General features: G+C 43.4%; 1 long non-coding RNA gene across 1 annotated transcript in view; it reads left to right on the top strand.

Annotated features, from left to right (window-relative positions):
* The first annotated feature begins 1,335 nt into the window (after positions 1 to 1,335).
* LOC133207358 (uncharacterized) overlaps positions 1,336 to 6,541 on the top strand; it is a 70,942-nt gene continuing 65,736 nt past the window's right edge. The window contains exon 1 of the long non-coding RNA XR_009724022.1: positions 1,336 to 1,401. This is a non-coding gene — a long non-coding RNA (uncharacterized LOC133207358). The remainder of the gene's footprint in view (positions 1,402 to 6,541) is intronic.

Genomic DNA, 6,541 nt, shown 5'->3' with positions numbered 1-6,541 from the left:
TTCTTGATCCTAGGGTGCAGAGCTAGTGCAAGGACAATAGCTGTACCATGACTGTAGTGCTGCCTATTAAGCTCTGCTAGATTAAGAATGTGTCATAGGATTGCCACATCCCTGGCAGTGTTCAAGCCCTGGTTGGACGGGACTTGGAGCAACCTGCTTTAGTGGAAGGTGTCTCTGCCTGTGGCAGGGGGTTGGAACTGGGTGAGCTGTAAGGTCCCTTTCAACACAAACCAGCCCGTGACTCTGTGATTTAATTGTGAAGGAGTGTTTCACTGCTGCAAAGCCATGTGCCATCTGCAGCCTTGTTACAGAGAGGTAGGATGAGACACGGGGGCTAATTACAGCAAAGGCAACTGGGCTTTCTTTTGAGATTGGAACAAATGTAATATTTTAGCTAAAATCTTTACTCTTTCCAGAGGGACGCATGCATGCATCAGCACTGAAAGGAAAGCTTTCCATCCCCAGGATGGGAGCTGTTGGTCAAAAAAGAAACGTTGCTTCTTGCACAACATTTGTGTTGGACACTCATCTTGGCATTGGAGAATCATACTGATCTGCTCTAAATGAGATGGTGCAAGGATGTGAACCTGGATCTTTGGTGTGCTATATGGCTTCCCCATGAGCTGTTTGTTAGCTGTAATGGCTGTTCTGTGGCAGGTTTTTCAGTCTTGTAAGTGGTTGCATTATATCTATATCTCTGTATCTACCTGTGAATTGACTCCACCACTGGAGAATATACTCTGTGAGACTGAGTCATTCCTGAATGTCCAACTTCTGTTACTTGTTTTGTGACTTCAGGTTGTTACTTTTCCTTGAACCTTCCTCTACGAAATATAGGGAAAGAAACTTCTTTTCATAGAATTGTGGAATGGTTTGGGTTGGAAGGGTCCTTAAAGCTCATCCAATTTCAGCCCCCTGCCACAGGCAGGGACACCTTCCACTAGAGCAGGTGGCTCCAGGCCCTGTCCAACCCATTTCTTATCATCAGATATGCTTACAAATTTCTAAATAATTATTTTTGTTTAACTTTCTTCTTTTCCCAGACTTCCAAGGTACAGCACTGGAAGATGGCTTTAGACTGGTGGGGCACCAGGTTGAAGCATCAGTTCTTTACTCAAGCTGATGTTCCTGTGCTGCAGGACACATCACACTCCCCCTGCAGCTCCCTGGGGCTGCATTGGCACAGCTTGCCAAATCATCTAGATGGGTCTTATTTTTGCTGACCTCTCCTATTTATTGCTCTCTTATATATGGTGGCACCTAGAAACCAGAGGTCCTGGCAAATTTTTGTTTATTTTCTTTTCCTCAGATCCCCAAAATGCTGCACAGCATATTCCAGGAACAGCCAATGTGGAGCTGCAGTGGGAATGCTCTGCTGTCATAGAGGATTCCCTTCCTCAGGTATGTCTTTAATCCATTTATCATGGCCTAAACTGATTTTCCTTTTTTGTGTTGTCCTACTTAATCAGACATCATGGACTGCAGAGTGAAGTGTTTAAGAAGGATGTCTTTGCCGATAAGCAGGCCATAATGCTGGCAAGGTCCCCTGAAAACTAAACACTAGTTTCTCTGAGCTCCTGTTGATAGGCATTAATAAAAGATGAAGTTAGGGTAATATGGTGTAATCTTTCATAGCTGATATTTTTACATTCCAAAATTGTCATGATGTTGTGAATTTCATCCTGATAGCTGTATGTCGTCTGGCTCTCTCCCAGATGTGGGATGTGAGTGTTTGTTGAACACTATTGCCTTTTTCTATTATCAATTCTACCACTTGTGTCTAGTAATGGCTTACTAATATGGATAAATCTACTAAATGGATTCATTTGCTAGTAAGATGTAGGTGGTGTCTTTGAAAAGAATAACTCCCCAGATTGTTTCAATTACATTGGTCACAGACTTCCTTTTATGGTCCTTTTACTTCCCTTATCTGTACTCTACAGTTCTCAAATTCTGTCATGTATTGATTACCATTAGCTTCCTCTTGAGTTTTCAAATGATAATTAAAAATATTTGTTTTAGTTGCTTTCCCTTTAAGGAACACTGGCAAGCCTGTTATAAAGCAAAAATAGAGATGTTTTTTCCTTTTGTGAAATGGTGTTTCTTTTGGCATCTGGTGTTGGGTTTTTTAGAAAAGAAAAAAGGCACATGAAAACAGAATAATTTCTATTTATATTTTTTGTCCTCACTGACTTATAATCATTTTGAGTTTAATGAAATTGGCCCTTTCAAAGCTCTGTGTGTGTGATTAGGGTGTAGACTATCCTTTCCTTTCGCATAATAAATGTAATCAAGTCATGATCTCTTCACTCAAGAAATAGCTGATTTCCAATTTTCTAGTGAATTCCTTCTTACTTACTAAGATTATGACCAACATGTCAGTGACTTTGTCCTCCTTTCTATCCCTTCCCCGTGACTGATATTGGGTTAAGAAATGTGTCTTTCTTAACCAATTGGGTTCTTTGTAGTGGTTGAGTAGTGATGAATGATGTTTGATCTAGTTGTCCTGGGATTGTTTGCAAGAGTTTTTACTCCTAGTGTGGGAATTTGTCACGAGTGGAATACGTCATCATCAGTAACAGTAATACAGATGGGGAATTCAATTGGTGTAACAACATAGTGATCAACTTTAGAGGTAGGAAGTGGTGTAGTGGGAATTCTATTGTTGGGAATATGTATGAGTCAGATATAAGGTCTTTAAGTCTGCATATTCATAGGTTCAGCATCATTGATGTCCAATGGCTTTTACAGTTAGGTCAGGCTCATCAATCTCATCTATGATATACAGAATTTCTAGAGATAGCAAGGCAAGTAAGATGAGGATGATAGCTGGTAGACTGCTGTCTTTGAAAGCTGTTTTAGGACTGCTGCCTGTACTTGAAGTTCTTCGCTAACTGAAGGCTCAAGGGACAGTTGAACAGGCTGTGCTTTCTGTGTTAGGACACTGTTTCGTAACTCAGACTATTTCTGCTGTCTTCCTGGGGACCTGAACCAGTGGTATCATTTAGGAGTGCCACTTGTCTTTGCTTCTAGGCACTTTACAATAGTATAAAAATCATGGAATAGTTAGGGTAGGAAAGGACCTTAAGATCATCTAGTACCAACCCCCTGCCATGGGCAGGGACACCTTGCTCTAAACTGTATCACCCAAGGCCTCATCCAACCTGGCCTTGAACACTGCCAGGGATGGAGCATTCACAACTTCCTTGGGCAACCCATTCCAGTGCCTCATCACCCTTACAGTAGAGAACTTCTTCCTTATATCCAATCTAAACTTCCCCTGTTTAAGTTTGAACACGTTACCCCTTGTCTTATCACTACAGTCCCTAATGAAGAGTCCCTTCCCAGCATCCCTATAGGACCCCTTCAGATACTGGAAGGCTGCTATGAGGTTTCCATGCAGCCTTCTCTTCTCCAGGCTGAACAACCCCAACTTTCTCAGCCTATCTTCATATGGGAGGTGCTCCAGTCCCCTGATCATTTTCGTGGCCTCCTCTGGACTTGTTCCAACAGATCCATGTCCTTTTTATGTTGAGGACACCAGAACTGCACACAATACTCCAAGTGAGGTCTCATGAGAGCAGAGTAGAGGGGCAGGATCACCTCCTTGGACCTGCTGGTCACACTTCTCTTGATGCAGCCCAGGATATGGTTGGCTTTCTGGGCTGCGAGCGCACACTGAAGCCGGCTCATGTTCATTTTCTCATTGACCAGCACCCCCAAGTCCTTCTCCTTAGGCTGCTCTGAATCTCTTCTCTGCCCAACCTGTAGCTGTGTCTGGGATTGCTCTGACCCAGGTGTAGGACCTTGCACTTGTCACGGTTCAGCTTCATGAGGTTGGCATCAGCCCACCTCACAAGTGTGTCAAGGTCCCTCTGGATGGCATTCCTTCCCTCCAGCGTATCAACCGAACCACACAGCTTGGTGTCATCGGCAAACTTGCTGAGGGCGCACTCAATCCCACTGTCCATGTCAGCGACGAAGATGTTGAACAAGACCGTTGTTTTCTAATACAGCTGGAAGCAGAGACTCAGCCTGCACCTGTGAGCATCCCCCTACATGGCGTCCTTGCTACAAATCTGGTGAGGACTCTGCTCCCATGCAGTTTGCCTGCCCTCATGCTGTGCTTAGACAACTGAGGTGTTGGGTTTCTGTATGTTGTGTGCTTTGATTAGTGTTTGTCGCATGCTGTAACCCTGTACAAATCACTCCGCATGGGTTCACCAGCCTCTGCGAAATACCTTTTGCTGTTTGCATAGTGCACAAACTGTACCTGCCTTCTTTGCTTAGAAGGGACTCAGCCTTTCCTCTTGTGCATTTCTGCTCTTCCATTTCCTGGGAAATATATTTTGGGAATTCTAGCTGGGATATTTCTGCCGTGATTCCCGCTTCTGGTGTAAGAGTCCAGGAGCCCTCTACAGAACTCTCAGTGTCCCATAAAACTCCTTCGTGCCCCCTGCAAAGTTGGGCTGGGGCTAATTCCTGCCTGCTGCAGGGACCTCTTCCTAGCCCCGTCCCTGGATACACCCCTTGGAAGCTTTCTTCCCTGCTAGCCTTTCTAGCCCTATTTAAAAGATAGGAATCTCATGTAAAAGGAAGGAAGCAAAACACGAGGTTAAAGGGCAGAGGCTTCCCTGTTTACTGGGAGGGAGGGTCCTGGTGAGTTGGGTTTGCTTGTACTTCACCTATTCTGGAAGCTAGGGATCTCTGGATTGAGTCCTCTGGCTTCTCTGAAGGGGAAGAAAAGCGGTGAGGCATTTCCTGTGTTGGGAACTGCTGGATAGCAGAGGTCAGGAAGCATGAAGCTTGCTCTGCACTTATGAACAGTATCAAACTTGGCAATTCTTTGAAGGTTGCATTCGGTGAAAGCTTTTTTGTGCTAACTGAGGAAGGCAGTAGACAGAAGCCACAAAGATGAGCAGAAATCTATCTCCCACATCCGACACCACAATCTGGTTTTCTTCCACAAAGTCTGAAAATGTGTAAAAAGTATTTATTTTGGGGATACAGGGAAGAAATGCGAGACCCTTCACAAACTAAATTGCCAGGTCCTTGTAACTTAGAGTGTGTGTAGATAAGATGTTTCTTCTTTTTTTTTTTTTTCCTCATGGAAGTCATATGGGAAAAATTTCATTTACAAAAGCAGCGTTCGAGAGTTCTGGCATAAGACTTAGCGCGTGTTACCAACCCTATAACTAGAAAATGTGAACACAGAAGGCTTGTCCATGAATTTCTTTTTCCCTCGCATAAGGGTGCCTGCGTAAGCTGCCACCTGTGATCCATGCTGTCCAGGTCAAAAGACTTCAAAGTAGCGCTGGCAGAGAATATCTTCTTTCTGCATCTATGCATGCAGAGGCTCAGATTAGCCTATTTGCGAAATCCTTTTATGTTCCCTTCCCTTGGCTTCTCCCTCCCTTTTTCTTTTTAAGGCATCTGTTTAAAACTCAGCATTTAAGGCAGACAGGGGTCTCTTGATTGCACAAGCATGCTCCTGGCTCTCTGATTCAGCCAATTAAGGGCTCAGGGAGCTGACATTACCATTTTAATGCTACTTATTGGGTGGCACAATTTGCTGCATGTGAAGAATAGAGTTCATGCCCCGCTATGTGCAAAGTGGCTTATTTGGCACATTTGTTGTTAAAGAAATCTTTAATTAACAGTGGTTGCAGTATTTGTTTTCTCTGACTGAGGTGGGGATGGGAAAATAGAAACAAGCAGCAAACACAGTGTTTAATTGTAAAGTTAAACTGTTTATACTATTTTGCTTAGGGTCTTGTTACGGTGCTCATCACTGGATCATTTCAACTGTGTTGCTGTTTTTGTGTTGCATAGATTCTAGGAAAATACGGTGCCTGATAACTGCTGCCTTTAATGTGAGAGTTAATCAGGATGAAGTCTAAGTTACCGATTGCATTGCGTTGGCGCTGTGTTGACATAAGCTTTGGAAGTAGAAAAAAGGAGCTTTGTTATGCTGAAATTATTAACGGGCAGAGCAGAACACACCCTAAATGCAGTGTTTTGAATATGTTAGTCTAATAAAAGCCTTAATCTTATCAAAATACAACTAATGAGTATTATTAGTCCAGCTACAATGACAGGCACTCATAGTTCAAATCATGTAGTTAATATGGAAAAGGTTCACTAATGATAGAGCCAAAGGCATGCTGTTCCTCCAAGGAGCAGGATGGTGACTCAGGACAGCTGGGCTTCAGTGTTGGAGGTGGAGGTTGGTTATTCATGTTAGCTGCAGTCTTATTTATGCACTACACATAAGCAAGTATACTGTGTATGGGGACTTAGAACAAAACTGCATAACTTGCAGCACAAAAGGGCTAGCTCCTGGCTTGGGAAATACTAGCAAAATGTAAACCTGAGCAAAAAAAACCCTGGGTAGTTGGATTTGAGAGTGTAATAGCCCGCAGACACATTGCAAATGCAAAATCAGCCTGTGCGTGGCTTGGGTTAGAGGTCTCGAAAGTATGACAGGCATAAGTAGGGGTAAAAAAAAGGAAGGAGTTTGGGTTTTTCTCCGTAAAAGATT

Source organism: Neopsephotus bourkii, unplaced genomic scaffold, assembly GCF_033783945.1.
Source record: "Neopsephotus bourkii isolate Nb327-2 ecotype Australia unplaced genomic scaffold, CSIRO-AGI_Nbou_v1 NB_1870, whole genome shotgun sequence".
Classification (NCBI taxonomy): Eukaryota; Metazoa; Chordata; class Aves; order Psittaciformes; family Psittacidae; genus Neopsephotus; species Neopsephotus bourkii.
The sequence above is the reverse complement of the archived record's forward strand: the minus strand, read 5'-3'. Positions and strand labels throughout refer to the sequence as shown.